The sequence below is a fragment of the Rhinoderma darwinii genome, chromosome 5 (assembly GCF_050947455.1).
Source record: "Rhinoderma darwinii isolate aRhiDar2 chromosome 5, aRhiDar2.hap1, whole genome shotgun sequence".
NCBI lineage: Eukaryota > Metazoa > Chordata > Amphibia > Anura > Rhinodermatidae > Rhinoderma > Rhinoderma darwinii.
Window position 1 is genome coordinate 318,912,765 of NC_134691.1, and position 22,269 is coordinate 318,935,033.

Consider the following 22,269-nt stretch of genomic DNA (forward strand, 5'->3'; position numbering starts at 1 on the left):
TCGCATGAATGACTTTCCGAGTATCACACTGCACCCCAGAACGACCTTAAAAATCCAATACAGCAGATCAACTTTTCCACAGACATCTGCCTTTGCTCAGTATCCGTCTTGCCCTTTCGTATCATGAAAAAGCACAGACACTGTCGGCAGAAAATGGTCTAAACAAACCTTTTCAGCTGTCTGAAATTACTAGCTTAAAGTGAATGTCCACCCTGAACAACATTGTTTTTCTTTTTTAAATCAAACTATTAAAAATGATGCACTGATTTATTTCTTAATATATCTTTTTAGAGGTCGGAGCTCAGATTTTAGAGCTCAAAATCTTCTACATAGGTTTAAAAGATAACATGTTGGCTACCTGCAGTCACCACTAGAGGGAGCATGGGAGATGCACTAAGCTCTTAAGCTCCCTCTAGTGGTGACTGCAGGTAGCCAGCATGTTATGTTTTAAGCTATATTTATACTAGGGATTTGGAGCTCTGTATCAGAAAAAAATAATTTTGTACCTATCTAGATATAATATGTGTGTGTGTGTGTGTGTGTGTGTGTGTGTGTTCGGACATTCACTTTAAGATTATAGGGCTGAAAGGATGCTCCTCTTCTGTGTGTATCACAGCATCTGGACTGCACATATAAGAGTACCACTATATGTTGTGCATTCAAGTACAGGCTGCTGCTTAGCCTTGCTGGTCATTCCTATTTACGCAGCACATCCTACAGTTTAGTGCCAACGAAGCTAGGGAAATACCAAACAGCTATTTGTCAGGGAAGGAAAACACATGCAAAGGGGAATACGAGAAAGACTTGGGGGTTGACGGAAGGAAGATGATCGGAGGAGAGGAAGGAAGTATCCTTGATTAAGCACTGTACACAAAGGGAGCAATACTGAACTTGATAAGTGGTGGACAGATCCATTGCCTCTCACCCCACCCCGTGGGAAAGGAAAGGTGAAACTTGTAATGGAAATTAGGAGCATATCAATTTGAGCTGGAAGCATATTACAAATGTAAAGTCTGGGGACAAGTGAAAGCAGCTTCATGTATTACACAGAGATATCTGCCCAATATACAACCCGAAGGTTTCCATTTAATAATGTCCATAATATATCCAATGCAATATTTTGTAATATCAAAGGTCAATTCGTTATGTTCCAAATTCAATGCATACAAAAGGACAATTCTACCCAGAATTATTTAATAGGGTTTCACAATCTATAAGTAAAACTACCTAGTTTGTTGAGAAGGATCTGGGTGTACTTGTAGATCATTGACTAAATAACAGCATGCAATGTCAATCAGCTGCTTCAAAAGCCAGCAAGATATTGTCGTGTATAAAGAGGCATGGACTCGCGGGACAGGGATATAAAATTACCACTTTACAAAGCATTAGTGAGGCCTCATCTAGAATATGCAGTTCAGTTCTGGGCTCCAGTTCATAGAAAGGATGCCCTGGAGTTGGAAAAAATACAAAGAAGAGCAACAAAGCTAATAAGGGGCCTGGAGAATCTAAGTTATGAGGAAAGATTAAAAGAATTAAACCTAATTAGCCTTGAAAAAAAGACGACTAAGGGGGGACATGATTCATTTATATAAATATATTAATGGCATATACAAAAAATATGGTGAAATCCTGTTCCATGTAAAACCCCCTCAAAAAACAACGGGGCACTCCCTCCATCTGGAGAAAAAAAGGTTCAACCTGCAGAGGCGACAAGCCTTCTTTAGGCTATGTTCACACGGGGTATTTTGCAGAGTTTTTTGATGCGGAAACCGCGTCGCAAAACTCGGCAGAAACGGCACGAGAACGCCTCCCATTGATTTCAATGGGAGGCGTCGGCGTCTTTTTCCCGCGAGCAGTAAAACTGCCTCGCGGGAAAAAGAAGCGACATGCCCTATCTTCGGGCGCTTCCGCCTCTGACCTCCCATTGGCTTCAATGGGAGGCAGGAGAAAGCGTACTTCTCGCTGTTTTATGCCCGCGGCGCTCAATGGCCGCGGGCGAAAAACGGCGCGATAATCGCCGCGAAAATCGGCGTGCAGGAAGAGGAATATCTGCCTCAAAGTTCCAAACGGAATTTTGAGGCAGATATTCCTCCCCCAAAATACTCTGTGTGAACATAGCCTTACTGTGAGAACTGTGAATCTATGGAATAATCTACCGCAGGAGCCGTCACAGCAGGGACTGTAGATGGCTGCAAAAAAAGGCTTAGATCATTTCCTAGAACGAAAAAATATTAGCTCCAATGTGTGGAAAATTTTCCCTTACCTTTTCCCATCCCTTGGTTAAACTTGATGTACATGTGTCTTTTTTCAACCTTACTAACTATGTAATTATGTATAGCTGTGGGCCGAAGCAGCTATTCCCACCGCCCCCACCATAGAAGTTTTTGGGCAATGGGCATAGTGATATATTTGGGCGTATGACATTATAGTGTGGAAGTCTCTCTGTTAGCAAGAGTAGAAAGCCACTGCAACAGAGCGTGTATTACATTGTCACCCATTCATTTGATTGTGTGCCCTGTAATGCTACATTTCTCCTACAGTCACCCGCTTCCACAGGCAATAACAGCTGATCGCCAGGCTTTTCAGCTGCTGGATATGTGGCGATCATCTGATCGTAAGCGGGTCCTCATTTGGAAAATGGTTTGTACAGATGGACAACCCCTTTAACAGTAAAGGTGGTTTTACACGGGCAGAAATCGCTCCTGTTTACAACTTTTAAAACGAGCGCTGATCGACAATACAGCTTTTCGATTGGCTCTCTTTGATTCCATTTATCGTAGCACTGATCGCTTAGTATGGGGACGAACGATCGTTACTATGATTTCTCATCCCCATGCTTTTGCATCATGTCGGCAGCACATCTCCCGGTTTACACAGGGCAATGCGTTTCCCCGATCATCGGCTGATAATTTCCCTGTTTACACAGGGCAATGATCGGTAATGAGCATTCATATGGCCCGTGTAAAAGGGTCTTAAGAGGTCCAATTCCCTAGCAATGATTGTATGGTTTTATCCAACATATAATTTCTAGCTTAGTGTCTTCAGTTCCTTGACAAAAGTATCCACAAATTCCTTGAAATGTTGTTATATTAGCCTATTAAATTGACACTCCACCTTTGAGGAATACTGGATATATAGACAGCAAATGTAAAATCTAATGTCTTTGTAATATATATTCATTATTTTTTAGTTTTTTTACTCTGCAATATTGTAAAAACATCCTGTTTATATATGGAGACAGTCAACAAGCTGCTTTTTACTTAATGATGTGTTTCTATGAATGAGTTGAAATGTCATTGACTCATTTAATAGCTAAAAAAAAAGCCAAAAATGGTAATATGTAGACATAACAAGTGTTAGATTTTTCATTTGATGACTATATACGGTTGAGCTGTACTTTGCATTGTTACTTTTATTATGTTGTAAAACAAATGTATGCCTCTAGGGATTGCACTGTTAAATCCTTTTTGATAACATTCAGTAGTCCGTCTCTTCTCTTTATATACGTTAATTCCATTTCTGCCGCTACACTAATCCAGACTCTACCTGTTCTCCTTTATACGAGGCATATTGTTGTATTAGCTCAGATAACCTTATTTATATCGCTTGTATTGTCCTGGTATTAATAGGGATCCTTTGTGATAGCTTTCCAGACACAGTCTTACTGAGACACGAGAACACAATCCGCCAGGCTTAGGCTCACAGTCCCAATCACACGGCAACCATTGTTCTCCAGATACAGATACACAGTTAATACCCAAAGTACAGGCAATGTATTAAAAACATATTTCAAATTTAACGAGAATCTTTGGTAGAGGCGAAAGTTACTTCCTTACCTCTATACCAATATCTTATAACTGTTTGTACCATTTCCCCAGATTTGTTAAATATTTCAACTATATAACTTACAGTGGCGGATCTGCACATGATGAGAGGATGCCTTGAAGTGAACTGCTTCACCTACTTCCCATCATAGTGTTTGTCTGCAGCCGCCACTAGGGGGAGCACGCTTGGGATGTTTACAGCTCTCATTGAGTTAAATACAGCTGTATAAATGCATAGGATGTTAGCTCCACCTAATTGTGGATGCAGGTAGCGTGAATTTAAAGGGACACTCCGGCCAAATCTAAACTTTTCCATGCGTACCATTATGGTATTCCATGTGTCAGTCTCTCACCTGTTATTTATCTCTATATATCAGACTGGGACGGTTGCTTAGCAGCAGTGTGAATCAGGCTCGGTGACTACTTTCTCTACTTGAGTCTATGGAGATCTATGTGTCACCCATCATAGGCTTCAGCAGTTTCTGTTCCACACTAGTTTTACACAGGGGGACAGAAACTTCTATTATCAGCTACCACTGATATTAAGGCCCAATTCACATGGAGTTATTTGGCTTTTAGCCGCTTGCCAGAAAAAAAAAAAGCGGCATGTCCTTTCTTGACGCGGTTCCACCTCTGACCTCCCATTGAAATCAATGAGAGCCATAAAAAGCTTTTTTCACAGCGTTTTTTTGCCTGCGGTCCTTGATGGCCACGGGTGAAAAACGCCATGACAAAAAAAAGGCAGACAAGTCAAAATCTGCCTTAAAATTCATGCAAAATACTCTGTGTGAACAAGGCCTTAGACAGGTTCCAATCACTTGCCACTCGAGTCTATTTCTTATGGGGTGATTGACGCTTTCTCTACTTGAGTCTATGGAGATCTATGTGTTAGCCATCACAGGCTTCAGCAGTTCCTGAACCACCACGCTAGTTATACACGGGGGGGGGGGGGGGGGGCAGAAACTTCTATCATCAGCTACCACTGATACTTAGGTTCCTGTCACACAGGTGTAGAAGAATATAGTGCAGCCTCCCTGTCTGTATTCTTATGGATTCTGAGCTTATTTAGGAGAATATAGAGAGAATAATAATCACAGTGCCCCCCAGTATGCAGTAATGGTATGGTCTTTATCTGGTCATGTGATGCTGTGCTGAAGCATCATGGCATTGATAGCAAAGCAGAGAGGAAGAGAAAGCTGGGGAAATCTAAGAATCAAGATGGAGGCTTTTTTAAAGCACAGACAAGGCTGCAGTTCAAAAAGTAAGTACAGTATACATAAGAAAAAGTGTAGAGTGTGGTATACAGTCAGGTGGGGGGTGCAGACATGGAAAGTTGTGTTTCCACTGAAGGTCTTCTTTAAGCATTTCACTTTATAATTATGAAGGAAAGCATTCGATTTTAAGCTTTATGTGTTAAAATCAGAGCACCGACCCGACATTGATATATTATGAAATGATGGCGGTTTATAAAAAGTAAGTTATTTTACCAAGGTCACTAAAGCAAAGGAATCTAGTATAGAGCATAAAGATGGAAAATGGCAGACACTTAGAGCACCTCTGCTAACCAGGTAAGCTATTGGGCATGAGCGCTCATCTACCATTCAACTCAAAATACCTGAGTCAGCAGTAAACTGGAGGCATTCTATGGGAGACTAATGCCAACCGATTTACGTGGTACAGATCACTTTATAAAAAATAAGACAAACTTTGATTGGCAGAAGAGAAATTGTTGTAACCAGGTACACCGGACATATGTCAAACTGAAGAACAAGAAATGAAGAGAAACTTGCAGCAATGTATTTATGTATCTCCATAGAACAGTCAGTGCATCAGTAAAGTTGCTGATTCCCACATTATTATGAGCAGTGGTTTATAATTCCTCTTAATCTATTTACCTTTATTTACTCTGTCCTTATATGCAATACACAAGTACTTCAATCATGAGTTTTGATCGGGATATCGACCTCTACTTTAAGACAGATAAAACCTTTCTGGAAAAACTGCAGGTTGCTCTTAACTGGAAATTATCACCTAAATGTCTATATTTTTTTATTATTAATTGAAATCAGATACTAAAACATATTCTTTTTTCTAATCTGTTTTTATTTTTTGACTGTAGATTTTTTTTAATTCTATCTTCTGTACATGATTATGGGGGCAGCCACCTTGCCTGAGCTACTGTTAACATCATTTAGAGATTTGCTTTACAGCAGCCACATGGACCACAGGTACCTGTGAACAAGAGTTGACCCACTGACTTCTATAGGAGAGCTGTCAAGGCATGCTCTTTGACCTATGTAGAGGTCATTATATAGGGAGGGGAGGAGGGGAGCTGTGTCCATCACCTGTTGTCAATGATGAATCCTGTGTTATCTCTATATAGGTATTACCTGTCATTGTAATCCTGCCTGTGATAATGATGAGATGACTGCTGAGAAGTGATTGCAATGGCCATGGTCGCGGACCGCAGCCTCCCCTTACCTGCTTATGGCCGCGACCGCAGACCTCCTTCCTGTGGACGACTTCTCCTTCCCCAGAGATGTCAGCACATCTGTTCGCTCTGTCCTGCAATGCCCACGAGGGGGCGCGCGCACGCTGGTTCCCGGCCTTAAAGGCCCAGCGCGCACATATGTAATTAATTAATTTCCCAGAGCACCCTGAACTATAAAAAGTGCCCTGCCCTTTCACTCCTTGCCTGAGTGTTGTTGTAGTATTCCCATTTTTGTATTGCAAATGGTCCCATAGTGTTACACTTCTCCCAGTGTTCCCGTGCCCTGCTACCTGTATCCTGTATCCGGTGCTGTGTTTTCTTCCTGAGCTTGTCTATTGTTGGAGTCGTGTTGTGCCGCCTGCTGTTATACGGCACGTCTGGTGTCATCTGCCACCCCTCATATCCTCCGCCATGTCTGGCGCAACCTGCCACAGCTACTGCTATATGCCACGTCTGGTGTCATCTGCCACTCCTGGTATCATTTGCCACATCTGGCGCAACCTTCCACATCTAGCCCCATCCGTGCTAAAGCCTCTGCCATTGTCTGGACTATCTCAGCTACCCTTGTGCTACAAACTCTTTGTATAGACTTTTTCATTAACTGTGACTTGGCCAGCGGCCTCTCCGCTACGGCGGAGCGGTTTGGGTCCACATACCCCTAGATTGTGACAGTGATCTCTACAGAACAGGAAGAGTGAGTATATTATGAATGGTAGATCATGTGTTATCTTTATACAGGTGTTACCTGTCAGTTTAATCCTGCCTGTGATGATAATGAGATAACTGGCGGGAAGTGATCTCTACAGAACAGGAAGGGTCAGTTTATTATGAATGGTGGATCCTGTGTTATCTATATATAGGTGTTACCCGTCAGTGTAATCGTGCCTGTGATGATAAGGAGATAACCGCTGAGAAGGAATCTCTACAGAGCAGGAAGAGTGAGTCTATTATGAATGGTGGCTTCTGTGTTATCATATATACAGTTGTTATGATAATGAAGTCACTGTTGAGAAGTCATCACCAAAAAGTCTTACAAAAATATTTTTAACATAAAAAAATGTATTTCAACAATAGGTAATTTTCTGATGACACGTTTTTTTTAAATACATATAGATCATTAATGTAAACAGCAAGTAGCTATAGGGTCAGCAGTTGTACCCAAGCAGCAGTATCTATGGGGCACAAAAGCCCCTCTGCCTCATAAATAGACACCGGTATTATAAATGGCACATGGTAGGTGGGGGCCCTTTACCGATTAGGTATTGAAGCCCAGGAGTATTCAAATAACACTTCTGACAAAGCAGATCAAATATATTGGATCCATAGCTAGATAAAACAAATCTATGGCTGTCTCTCTGACAGAGAGAACTCAAGGGCATTAATGATAAATCATAAAAACTATTGTTATAGATAGTGGGACACAGTTTAAGTTGAAGATACCTGCAGACACTAGATTGAACTTGAGTGATCAGAGTGTGTTTATGCACATGGCAGAAAACAAATTATTGGCTAAAAATTCTAATTCAATATTAATTTTCCCCAGATCGATAGGATGAATTTCTTGTGACATTCATAGGCAATATAGGGTTTGCAAGATTGGGCATAAATCATCGTATGTCTATGGACTGAGAAGGATATGTACCTCTGGGTATTAACCATAAGGAGCCCAAACACCCGAGTGGTCAGTTGTCCCCATCTGAGGCCTCATATGAGGCACTAGAGAGCCTTCTAGAACAGTAGTCCTCAACCTGTTGCTCCCCAGCTGTGGATGCCCGGGCCTGGTGAGGGTGTAGTTTTGCGACCACTGCTTTAGAATCCATAGAAGAAGATAGAAAACACTCAAACCCAGAGGTCACACAAAATACAAAGAACGGGCAATAAAGGAGCAGGTGGCATAAGCTAATTTGATAACACTAATAAAACCACTTCACACCAGCCCAATAATATCCTTAACTTAAAATTAACCTAATGATCAAACAGATTCTAAAGTTTTATATTAACAAGCAAACTAACAGCAGAGCTCAGCCAAGTGCTCCAGTCTCCCCAAATAATTCCTGGGCACCATGACAACTTGGCACTAGGAATTTATTCAGACCTATGTCAGCGCACAGATGCAGCATTAACAATGCATTATCCCAGTGAATGCTGGAGTATTTTCGGCATACATTCTGCACACATTACTGTTTCTAAAGCAGAGAAAACTATAACAATCCATAATTATTATAACAGCCATTTGGACTAGAACGATAAAGTTTCCTAAAGTTGTACATTTGCTGTTCTTTTATATTTAGTTTTGGATTTCCCATTTAACTCTACCTAATTCCATTTTTTTTTTTTGTAAACTTAGAATCCGTCAGTATTAAACATAGGCCTTTCTTTGAGTATCAGATATTCCACTAACTAACTAGAAATTATATTTTGTTTTCAGCAGGCCCCAGAGTACCACTGGTTGGGTTGTAGTTTAGTTAAAATAGTAAAAACGCCCCCTCCACTCCACCATCCTATTCATTCTTACCTAATTAGATAAAACTTGGGAGATCCTATTTAGCTCATGCCTATCTATAACTATCTTCTTTCTATCTTATAGCTATCTCATATATCTATCCTACTATCTATCTATCTAAAAAAAAAAAAAAAGAAGGTTGATCAGCACATGGTCAAACTTTGTCCTGATCAAACTTTTTGGATTTTTTGTATATATGTGGAGTTGGTGGCTGCCTCCATTTTTGATCATACACTCCTCCCATTCTGCCCTTCAGTTCTGGGGGTAAGAGCAGCGTAGGGACCCACCTATAGAGAACGCCTGGTCGTGGCAAGTGGGCTCACACAATTTGATCAAATTGTGCGCTAAGAACCTCACTATTGTAAGTTGATTTAGCAGTAATGCATATTTATTTATCTATAGTTCTTAGGTGACATTAGTGTTGGCAGAGCGCTGTCACCATTTTTGTATACTGTATCTATCTATTTATCTATCTATCTATGAATCAGTGTAAATTTAGGGTCCTATTAGACGGGCAGATATTCTTTCATGAACGAACGATGAGTGATGATTTAGCGAGTCATTTACGTTCAAAAGACGGTCTATTACACGCTGACAATAATTGCTAAAGATTTTCGCTGTTCAGTCGTTACTGCTCTCGTTGCTCATTTGCCCATACCTATGAGTTGAACTGCTAACCACTGGAAGATTTCTGATTAGACGAGGGGATGTGGCAGTGACTAACGATAATCTTTCACCAAGGTAGATGCGGCCGATCCACGGAAACCCAGCGATTTATCGTTCATTGTTCGATCGTTGCATGCTATTACATGTGGAGATTATCTCTTACAGTCAAACGATTAAACAAAAATTCATATGATAATCACTCGATCTAATAGGGCCTTTAAGCTGTACACCTCTGTTAAAAATACTGTGATCGCTTTCACTGTCAAGACCTTTCTCATAATCAAATGAAGATCTTTGTATTGTTTCAGTTTGGTGTAGGTAGAGTTTTGAAAGGTAAGACTTTCTTCCAAGACCAGGCAAAATCATTCTTATTCATACCTGTTCTAGAATTTAGAGGAATTCAGGATGTCATAGACTAAGATGTCACCGTATGAATGTAATGTAGATTATCCAGACTGTCTCAGCAGAGATGGTTCTCTGTGTGGTACCTTCTATTGACACCCCTTCCACTTATAAAGCGTACTGCAATACAGCGTACAAATAACCATACCAAAAATTGCCTAATTATAAGCGCTACATAGTATGGTGCCCAAATAACAGTTCCATACAGTTGCCTTAACAAAAATGCTATGTAGTGCTGCCACCACCATACAGTGCAAAAAAATATACAGGGTGGGCCATTTATATGGATACACCTAAATAAAATGGGAATGGTTGGTGATATTAACTTCCTGTTTGTGGCACATTAGTATATGGGAGGGGGGAAACTTTTCAAGCTGGGTGTTGACCATGGCGGCCATTTTTAAGTCGGCCATTTTGTATCCAACTTTAGTTTTTTCAATGGGAAGAGGGTCATGTGACACAATGGTGTGCTTGGTTTTAACGTTACTTTATTCTTTCATGAGTTATTTACAAGTTTCTGACCACTTATAAAATGTGTTCAAAGTGCTGCCCATTGTGTTGGATTGTCACTGCAACCCTCTTTTCCCACTCTTCACACACTGATAGCAACACCGCAGAAGAAATGCTAGCACAGGCTTCCAGTATCTGTAGTTTCAGTTGCTGCACATCTCGTATCTTCACAGCATAGACAATTGCCTTCAGATGACCCCAAAGATAAAAGTCTAAGGGGGTCAGAAAGTGGATTGGTCGTCGTGGCCAGTTGAATGGCCCCCTAGGTCTCCCGATCTGACCCCCTTTGACTTTTATCTTTGGGGTCATCTGAAGGCAATTGTCTATGCTGTGAAGATACGAGATGTGCAGCAACTGAAACTACAGATACTGGAAGCCTGTGCTAGCATTTCTTCTGCGGTGTTGCTATCAGTGTGTGAAGAGTGGGAGAAGAGGGTTGCATTGACAATCCAACACAATGGGCAGCACTTTGAACACATTTTATAAGTGGTCAGAAACTTGTAAATAACTCATGAAAGAATAAAGTAACGTTAAAACCAAGCACACCATTGTTTTTCTTGTGAAATTCTCGATAAGTTTGATGTGTCACATGACCCTCTTCCCATTGAAAAAACTAAAGTTGGATACAAAATGGCCGACTTCAAAATGGCCACCATGGTCAACACGCAGCTTGAAAAGTTTCCCGCCTCCCATATACTAATGTGCCACAAACAGGAAGTTAATATCACCAACCATTCCCATTTTATTTAGGTGTATCCATATAAATGGCCCACCCTGTACTATACAGTGCACATGTAGCAGTGCTATACAATGTCTGAGTAAATATCACCATACAGTACTAACATAATACCAACATACAGTGACCAAATAACAGCTCCATGAATAAAGTAGTTTTATAACAGTATCATACAATATCTAAATAATACTTGCTATACAATTAATATTAAAATTTATGACGGTCACATGGCCATGGGTGCCAGGCCATCTCAGACTCCCTCTCCTGCAGGGTTAGCTGATGTGCCCAGTGCAACCGCACAGGTCACACACTCCTAAGGACAGCCCTAAGCCCGGATTGCTCCGTTAACATGCAAGTTTGGCTCAGACGAATCTGTGGAGCAAAAGGATATCAGTGGCTGCAGGACACCTCTTATAACGGGGAGAAACTAAGGAATTGGCCAGAAAAAAAATCATTCTGCCAAATTGATATTTCCCCCTTGGCTGCCCTTGACCGATGTTTTTTTTTTTAGGCACCACAAAAACATTAGTTTGGTTGACAGAAAGTTGACTCTGCTTTGTTTCTTATTTTATTATCTTATATCGTTTTGAATATTTGTTATATTCAGATTCATAAACAATTTAATAACAATACAGAATGTGAATAATACAAACTGTTTGGAGCATTATTATATGGTGACATCTACAAGGACGTGCTGCTTAGCAAATATTCGGTTTTACAGCACATTTCTACTCAGTTCTCAGTGCTTTGTATGCTGTTTGATACGAAACACGAAAGGTTCATCTCTTTAATGTTAGTTTAACACTTCATAAATTATACAACATGCCTTGCAGTGAATCCAATTAATATGACAAAGAGAAACATAAATAAATGAAAAAAAATAATCCCCATCATTCAGCTATTGTTTGTCTTCATACACAGCTTGCCTTAAACAAACATTTTGGGGGGAATTTCAGATGAATAGAATTTAACACCAACCAGCTGTTCATTATATTTTCTGCCTGCAGGGATGAGATCTGGCTCAGGTATTGAAAACGTAAATGTAAATGTCCAGTTTCTACACTTAAAAATCAATAAATAAGCTTAAAAGGTATATAAACCTATGCAACAATTTTTATTGCCTAGTGTATCTAAAATAAACAAAATGAAGCAACTTTTCAAATAGTCTTGTTTAAAAATGTCCTACCATTTTGTTTCTACGGCTGCTATGCAGGCCTATGTGTCTCCATGGTAACAGACAACAAACAACCCCTGTGTAGTCTGATGCTGCAGTCATACTCCCTTTATTCTGTCCTCTACTTCTTGATAACCTAAAAAATGTAAGCCAGAAGTAGGGGACACAGGGAGTGTGACTGCAGGATCAAACTACACAGGGTTTGTAGTCTATAACCATAAGACACATAGGTCTGCGTAGGACCTGTGGACACAAAACGGTAGACAATATGTAATAAAAATAATATTACTTGTTTATAGTCCTAAAATTCAAGACTATGATATTTTTGACCAAAGCACCACATGCATACTTCTCTTTCACCCTAGCTAGGAGATCCATTCATCTCATGAAAGGATATGAAAATTTTGGCTCTGAACAGAAGAAAAATAAGTAGCAGCTGCCGCTTTTATACCTGGCTATTACCCATGGGATACAGACTGCACCAGATAACATTTATATTGCATGAGCTAAAAAATCTTGTGTACTTCTGGGTAGACATACGTTCAACTTTACATATCTAGATCATTAGGATGAGCACTTCTTAAGAGATCTGATCTACTGTTCATTCTCTAACAAAATCATTATCATTTGCAGCCCAAGGTATGGGTGGAGGGGCAGTGAAAATATGTATGGAATATTAAGAAGAAAAAATAAAAATAAATGAAAAGATTTTTTACCACCAAAAATATCTGCTAATTAATTCTAACAATTGTTTCACCAGTTAGAAGTTTTCCAAAAATGAATGGCTAGAAAAATGTGTACATATGAAGACATCTCGTGAGTTAGAGTCTTCTGAAACGTCAGCTATGTTTATAGTTCAGGATCAGGCCGTGGTCGTACATTATTTTTCAGTGGAGCTTTGGGCCTCCACTTTCCAGACATTTTTAAAATAAACCCAAATTGAAATAACTCTTCTGTGTGTCAATGATACTTAAAATAGCTCAGGACCACACAGTTTGGAACATCTCCATAAACATGGCTCAGTGTTGCCTTTGGTCCTCAGACTTTCTTCAGTAAGCGACTCGGCCAAATCTGGCATTGCTTATTGTCTACAAGTAGGAAGATAAATATACTAAAGCGTAACATCTGTAGAAAGACTGAGGAAGCAATAAACAGTTTTTTCTACCAAAATCCTTTGGGCCATGTAAGCCAGTCATTTCAATTAACCAGCTGTAATTTGGCAGGTCTGTAAATTGCAATGAGTGTAAATGTCAGGTCCCGATCATATTACGGCGCATACAGTGTGTGAACACTGTGACCAGGCATCAGCAGTTACATTGTCCATGTGCCGGTGTACCGATCCCGTAGGTTTTGGACTCTTGCAACTTTAAATGCGGAGTATTGTCTGTAGCTTTGTATTCTGCAAAGTAGCTTTAGGGTGTAGGATTAACTTTGGTGAACTTACATTTATGTATTTAAGACTAGCAAGTACAAAAATTCCCAAATATATACCGTATCTATTATTAGAATCACCCCCTTTTTAAAAAGGTTTTCTAAGAAAAGTTTTCAAAGTACGTAAAATATTATGTGTCACTAACTGATTCCTAAGCTCTGATATCTGGTATGTTTACACGTAGTTTGTTCATGGATGTGGAATGTGAAAAGCACATAATACCCTGCAACATTTATGTATTCTTTGTATATGGATGTGTTGTATTTAAATAATTAGAGTGGCAGTCAATGGTGGCCACTGGATTGTAGGTTGGAGGATACCAGATTCATGCTCTAAGACTCAATCATCCCTGACATATACATTAAATGGGTCATCTGGTTTAGTACAGGAAAAGCCAACAGACTTCAATATTCACCATGTAATGCTTTATTTCCCCTGTGGGAGTGCTGCAGATGAACTGAATACTTGATGGCAGGTTTCCCTGAAGATGACAAATGATCGGTGGTGGTACCAGCAGCAGGACACTTTGTTTTTGAGGATCCTTTTAAAATAAAAGGTTGTCAAAAGCGGACAACACCCTTAGCATGCATTTGTCCAGTACTCAACACTGTGAGGTTCACCGTTAGTACTCAAGACCAGTGTTTCTCAACCCTTCCAAACCAAGTACCCCCTACTCAATTATATGACATCAAAGTAGACCCAAGGCTATGATCACACACTGGGCTGCATATAAAAACACAGCATGGGGTCAGTATGAGTACCAACTAGAGACTTGGTGTGTATCCCCTAAGGTTGATGATCAGGGCTCTAGACTAGAGGTTATTTCATGCACGTCGAAGAAAGCACAACCAATGGCAATATAGGCAGCAGACCAAGTTCTTCACACTGTTGACAATAATCTACTGGTTGATCAATGCTGCGTTCTAGATGTCAGTATCATTAGTAACATACAAGGATGGACTGACCCGTCCCAATACCAGATTATACTCTGATGGATCCTGATTCTGACATAATAATGAACCTCTACTAGAACAGCGTAACATGGTCCGGCAGAACACAACACAATTTTTCGTGAGTTGAATCAGAAATTAGATCTTATTAATCATCTGTGTGTGTACAAGTTCTGTATAGATCAAGGGTGGACCCTTGATTTCCCCTGGTAGGACCAAGAAACCACAGTCTGACACTATTAGCGTTTTGCTTCATCAGCATTAGAAGTTTATAGCATTAACAACAACAGGAAATATGCATGCAAAGTTGTAATCTTTCTGAGGACGTACCTACTTTCCTTAAGCGATCCTAAACAAGAACTGAAATTGGGACATCCATCAACTCCTGGACCAGTCAGCATTTATTAGGATTAGCTCAGAGTTTGTAAAACAAAAAGTTTTCAGCTAACGTCTGACTCAGGGTGTTAGGAGAAGATAGGTTCTGTTCTTTGTCTATCTGTAACTTTATTTCCAGGTCTGAGGAATAAGTAAACATTAAGTCCAAGTCTTATTTTATACAAGACCCTAAATGAACCTGCGGGATTTCCTTACATGGCAACATTTACTCTCTGTCATGATAGGGGGGAAAGAAATATTTATTTTCAAATGTTAACCACTAAGTAGATTGTGTTCTTATATTTAGTACAAAGGTGGGAATGGAGAAAGTGATAATCCAAGAAAATATATGTATAGACTGACCTGACATTAGAAAAGTGTTCTTCTGTAGCAAATAATATCTTTATAAAAGGTGAGCTCTAAAATATCATGTACTTCATTTTAGAGTCATTAATTAAATGTATAAAAGGTATGCATAAGATACGTGGCAGGTAAACTGTATAGAGACTGCTATCTGTGTGTATAGTGTATATCCTGCATTAATGAGGCCTCCAGCAGTACAATACAGCTGTCATTAAATCATTGCCCTCTGATGAACCTGTCCCAGTCTACACAGCAAAGCTGATAAGTGAGCTGCAAAGAAAAATAGCAACCTAGGTTCTGTGAACTAGTGGTCACATAGAAAAGCCACTACCTACAATATCTGAATGTGTGGAGTCTGAATGTTGACTGCGGATATTGCACTTTCATGTACAGTCATATAGGGAATAGTATACTTAAAAGACATGTAGTAAAAAAACAAAAACGCCCAAGTCAAACAGTCTAATATCAGTGGCATACATAGAGAATGGGAGAGGGGGGCATAGCAGTGGTAAACATTAGGCCCCCATCGGGTGCTGCGTGATACCGACCACCCATAAAGGTAGGTGTGTGGAGACCACATCCCTGTGTAGGTTCTCACTACCCATTTAAATGGGGATGATACCAACGCTGTAAGACGCCTTTCTCCAGGCATCTTGTAGCGACCATATGCATCGCCTCTATGGTCCATTCCATCCTCATCATAAATGGACGTAACTTGTGGACATGTAACTCTATATTAGTATTAGTTGCCATTGTTGCACAAAGCTTTTTTTTTAATAATGAATCCCAAAAGTCAACAATGATGCAAAATGTCACCTTAATCTCCTTAATATGAACACCTAAAGTAGAGAAAATCTTCCTGATTGAATTGCTCCCTGGAAATTAGATGCCCAGCATTTCTGAGTTATAAAGATTTTATTAGTTATTATTATCCAGTTTAGTTCATAAGGAAGAGCAGAAAACAGTGATTTGTGCTAACAAGCTGTGAAGGCTCATTGATTGATCTTCACGTATTGTGATCCTTCTCCTAATTAAACTTCATTCTACAACGGCATTCGGTCAGCTGGAGCCACATTTAGCCACATCCGGAAATCTAATCTCCTCTTGATGCTTGTGTCAAGGATTCAAGTATCTCATTAAGTACAAACCAACATGTGTACTGGCTTCTATTACTAGAGGCAGAAATCAACCATTGCATAATGGAAAAAGACATCTAGCATGGGATAAAAATAACAAAATAGAGGAACAAGAGTGATATTTACCAAGGCACAGCCAAATATCATTTCCTTATATAGAAATCTAATATGCCTCTGGAATCGGCTACCGGATATCATAGAGTTACTCTTGGTGGTCAGTGTGACATAGTAACAACTCCAACATAGAGAATGTAAACATTGTGTGCAATCAGATCCCTCCGACCTGTAATATGACCAAAGATTTATATATCTTTCCTTAGAATTGTTACAGTATTTTTATTTTTATTTTTTATTGTGGGATTGGATCTAAAAATATTATAATATATTATCCCAGAACAAACTGATAGGTCAAAGGGGTATTCCAGTCAAAAACATTTATCTCCTATCCATTGGCTAGGTGATTAAAGTTAAATTGGTGGGGGTCTGACCGCTGGGACCCCACCGTTAACTAGGACAGTAATTAGCTGTTTCTGTCAGTGCCATAGACTTTGAATATGCAGTAGGGAACATGCTCGACCACCGCTCCACTCAAACTCCTCCTAGCCACGGAAATTGTCTTGCTCTGCATTAGCAGCTTTCCAGCAGTCCATAGAAATATATTGGGAGTAGGTTTCAAGACTACTGCTAAGGAAAACGGGAGGACTTGACCAGACCAGATTCCAGCTCTAGTTTTTGAAAGTTATTTACAAAATAAACACAGAGCTCTGATTGGTTACTATAAGCTATCCATGTTTCCCTTGCAGTTGTTTTGATAACTTTCCCATTGATTCCCATGAGAGTTAATAATGTGCATTGATATAAAACTGCAACTTTTTTTTTAGATACAACTAGACAGGATATTGGATTTCAAAAAGTTGCACAACTTTTTTTCTCCTTAACCCCTTCCCTCTTTGGCCACTTTTGACCATCCTGACAGAGCCTCATTTTTCAAATCTGACATGTTTCCCTTTATGTGGTAATAACTTCGGAATGCTTTCATATATCCAAGCAATTCTGAGACTTTTTTCTCGTGACACATTGGACTTTAAGTTACTGGCAAAATTTGCTCGATATGTTCAGTATTTAATTGTGAAAAACACCAAAATTTAGCGAAAAATTGCAAAAATTAGCATTTTTCTCAATTTAAATGTATCTGCTTGTAAGACAGGCAGTTATAACACACAAAATTGTTCCTAATTAACATCCCCCATATATCTACTTTAGATTGGCATAGTTTTTTGAACATCCTTTTATTTTTCAAGGACGTTACAAGGCTTTGAACTTTAGCAGCAATTTCTCACATTTTCAAGAAAATTTCAAGTCTATTTTTACAGGGGCCAGTTCAGTTCTGAAGTGGTTTGAGGGTCTTATATATTAGAAACCACCAAAAAGTCACCCAATTTAAAAACTTCACCCCTCAAAGTATTCAAAACAGCATTTAGAAAATGTCTTAACCCTTTAGACATTTCACAGGAATTAAAGCAAAGTAGAGGTGAAATTTACAAATTTCATATTTTTTTGCAGAAATACATTTTTAATACAATTTTTTTTATAACACAATGTTTTACCATGCAACTCGAATATTTATTGCCCAGGTTCTGCAGTTTTTGGAAATATCCCAAATGTGGCCGTAGCGTGCTACTGGAATGAAGCACCGGCCTCAGAAGCAAAGGAGCACCTAGAGGATTTTGGGGCCTTATTTTTATTAGAATATATTTTAGGCACCATGTCAGGTTTGAAGGGCTCTTGCGGTGCCAAAACCGTGAAAATCCACCAAAAGTGACCCCATTTGGGAAACTACACCCATTGAGGAAATTATGTAGGGGTATAGTGAGCGTTTTGACTCCACAGGTTTTTTGCAGAAATTATTGGAAGTAGGCCCTGAAAATAATCTACATTTTTTCAAAGAAAATGTAGGTTTAGCTAATTTTTTCTCATTTCCACAAGAACTGAAGGAAAAAGCAGTATCAAATTTGTAAAGCAATTTCTCCTGAGTAAAACAATACCCCACATGTGTACACACCGCAGGGGTTAAAAGGGAAAGAGCGCTATTTGGCTTTTGGAGCTCAAATTTAGCAAGAATGGTTTGCGGAGGCTATGTCACATTTACAAAGCCCCTGAGGGGACAAAACAGTGGAAACCCCCCACAATAGACCACATTTAGGAAACTACACCTCTTGAGGAATTCATCTAGGGGTGTAGTAAGCATTTTGACCGCACAGATGTTTCATAGAATTTATTAGAATTGGGCAGTGAAAATAAAAACAATCCTTTTTCTTCAATAAGACGTAGCTTTAGCGCAAAATTTTTCATTTTCTCAACAAATAAAGGAAAAAAAGAACCCAACATTTGTAAAGCAATTTCTCCCGAGTACGGCAATACCCCATATGTGGTCATAAACTGCTCTTTGGGCACACGGCAGGGCTCAGAAGGGAAGGAGCATCATTTGGAGTGAAGATGTTGATGGATTGGTTTCTGGGCGCCTGTGGGCCCAAAACAGTGGACACCCCCCAGAAGTGACCCAATTTTGGAAACTACACCCCTCAATGCATTTACCTAGGGGTGTAGTAAGCATTTTAACCCTGCAGGTGTTTTGTAGAAATTAGTGTGCACTCGATGTTGCAGAGTGAAAATGGGATTTTTTCCATAGATATGCCAATATGTGGTGCCCAGCTTGTGCCACCATAACAAGACAGCTCTCTAATTATTATGCAGTGTTTCCCGGTTTTAGAAACACCGTACATGGGGCAATCTTTTGTCTAGACATTCGGCCAGGCTCAGGAGTGAAAGCGTACCATGTCAAATTGAGGCCTAATTTGGCGATTTACAAAGTATTGGTTCACAACTGCAGAGGCTCAGATGTGAAATAATAAAAAGAAACCCCTGAGAAGTAACCCCCTCAAGGCATTTATTAAGAGTTGTAGAGAGCATTTTCACCCCACAGGTCTTTTCCATAAATGATTGCACTGCGGATGGTGCAAATTAAAAATGTATATTTTCCCCTAGATATGAAATTTCAGTGACAAATATGTCATGCCCAGCTTATGCCACTGGAGACACACACCCCAAAAATTGTTAAAAGGGTTCTCCCGGGTATGAAGATGCCATATATGTGGAAGGAAACTGCTGTTTGGGCACATTGTAGGTTCAGAGCGGAGGGAGCAAACATTTGGCTTTTGTACATGCGACTTTTTGATCACCTTTAATACTATTTTTTGGGAGGCCAGGTAAACAAAAAAAACGCAATTCTGGCATAGTTTTTTTTAGTTTTTTTTATACAGCGTTCACCAAGCGTTATAAATTACATGTTAACTTTATTCTGTGGATCCGTACGATTCCGGCGATGCCTAATTTATAGCACTTTTTTATGTTTTACAACTTTTTGCACAATAAAATTACTTTTGTAAAAAGAAAGTATTTTTTCTGTCGCCAAGTTGTGGGAACCATAACTTAACTTTTTTGTCGACGGAGCTGTATGAGGGCTTGTTTTTTGCAAGACGAGCTATAGTTTTTATAGGTACCATTTTTGGATACGTACGACTTTGATCACTTTTTATTCCAATATTTGTAGGTCAAAGTGACCAAAAACCTGTTTTTTACGGGGTTTTTTTTACGCTGTTCACCGCGTGCAATAAATATAATATTTCATTGCTGGGTTTCCGATGAGCTGCAAACAGCTTAAATGTAGTGATCACGTTTGAACGCTGCATTGAAGGGGTTAATGGCGGGGATCTACGCTAATTTCGGTCCCCGCCATTACAGCCGGATGTCAGCTGTCAGATACAGCTGACATCCGGGGATGATGGCACCGACTCAGCTTCTGAGCCGGTGCCAAACATTTGGCGTAAGTATACAACATTTTGCGAGAAGCACTGGCTTTCCATGTTGTATACTTACGACAAATGTCGGGAAGGGGTTAAAGAGGCTCTGTCACCAGATTATAAGTGCCCTATCTCCTACATAATGTGATCGGCGCTGTAATGTAGATAACAACAGTGTTTTTTATTTTGAAAAACTATCATTTTTGAGCAAGTTATGAGCAATTATAGATTTATGCTAATTCGTTTCTTAACTTTTGACCAAGTGGGTGTTGTTAAGAGAAGTGTAGGACGCTGACCAATCAGTGACCAATCCATCATACACTTCTCTTCATTCATGTCCATTTGTACTCAGCACAGCGTGATCTCGCGAGATCACGTAGTGCTGTGATTAAGTCCCACACAAACTTTACCGAAGTGTCGGGAGTGTGAATAGACATTGCGTCCTGGCTGGAGGTGATGTCTTTTTAGGGTATGTGCACACGTAGTGACCAAAAACGTCTGAAAATACAGAGCTGTTTTCAAGGGAAAACAGCACCTGATTTTCAGAAGTTTTTGAGCAACTCACGTTTTTCGCTGCGTTTTTCGGGCCGTTTTCGCGCCGTTTTTTCGGCCGTTTTTGGAGCTATTTTCAATAGAGTCTATGAGAAAACGGCTCCAAAAACGTCCCAAGAAGTGTCCTGCACTTCTTTTGACGAGGCTCTAATTTTACACGTCGTCTTTTGACAGCTGTCAAACGACGACGCGTAAATTACAGGTCGTCAGCACAGTACGTCGGCAAACCCATTCAAATGAATGGGCAGATGTTTGCCGACGTATTGGAGCCGTATTTTCAGGCGTAAATCGAGGCATAATACGCCTCGTTTACGCCTGAAAATAGGTCGTGTGAACCCAGCCTTTGGGTATGTTCACACGCTGAGCCAAAAACGTCTGAAAATACGGAGCTGTTTTCAAGGGAAAACAGCACCTGATTTTCAGATGTTTTTTGAGCAACTCACGTTTTTCGCGGCGGTTTTCGCGCCGTTTTCGCGGCATTTTCGTGCCGTTTTTTCGGCCTTTTTTGGAGCTGTTTTCAATAGAGTCTATGAGAAAACTGCTCCAAAAACGTCCCAAGAAGTATCCTGCACTTCTTTTGACGAGGCTGTAATTTAACGCATCGTCTTTTGACAGCTGTCAAACGACGACGCGTTAATTACAGGTCGTCTGCACAGTACGTCGGCAAACCCATTCAAATGAATGGGCAGATGTTTGCCGACGTATTGGAGCCGTATTTTCAGACGTAAAACAAGGCATAATACGCCTCGTTTACGTCTGAAAATAGGTCGTGTGAACCCAGCCTTAGGGTATGTTCACACGGCCTATTTACGGACGTAAATCGGGCGTTTTTGCCCCGAATTACGCCCGAAAATAGCGCCTCAATAGCGCTGACAAACATCTGCCCATTGAAAGCAATGGGCAGACGTTTGTCTGTTCACACGAGGCGTATATTTACGCGCCGCTGTCAAATGACGGCGCGCAAATAGACGCCCGCGTCAAAGAAGTGACCTGTCACTTCTTTGGCCGTAATTGGAGCCGCTATTCATTGACTCCAATGAATAGCAGCGCTAATTACGGCCGTAATGGACGCGGCGTTCAAGCGCCTGCACATGCCGGTACGGCTGAAATTACGGGGATGTTTTCAGGCTGAAACATCCCCGTAATTTCAGCCGTTACGGACCCCCGCCGTGTGAACATACCCTTACTCTCAAGACACTTCAGTAAAGTTAATGTGGGTGTATGTGACAGCCCAGTGAGATCACGCTGTGCTGAGTACAAATGGACAAGAATGGAGAAAAGTGTATGATGCTGAT

The 22,269-nt window shown here is 40.1% G+C and overlaps 1 protein-coding gene across 9 annotated transcripts in view; it reads right to left on the minus strand.

Moving 5' to 3' along the window:
• Positions 1 to 22,269, minus strand: part of KIAA1217 (KIAA1217 ortholog) — a 534,607-nt gene that overhangs the window by 168,997 nt on the left and 343,341 nt on the right. The window lies entirely within an intron of this gene.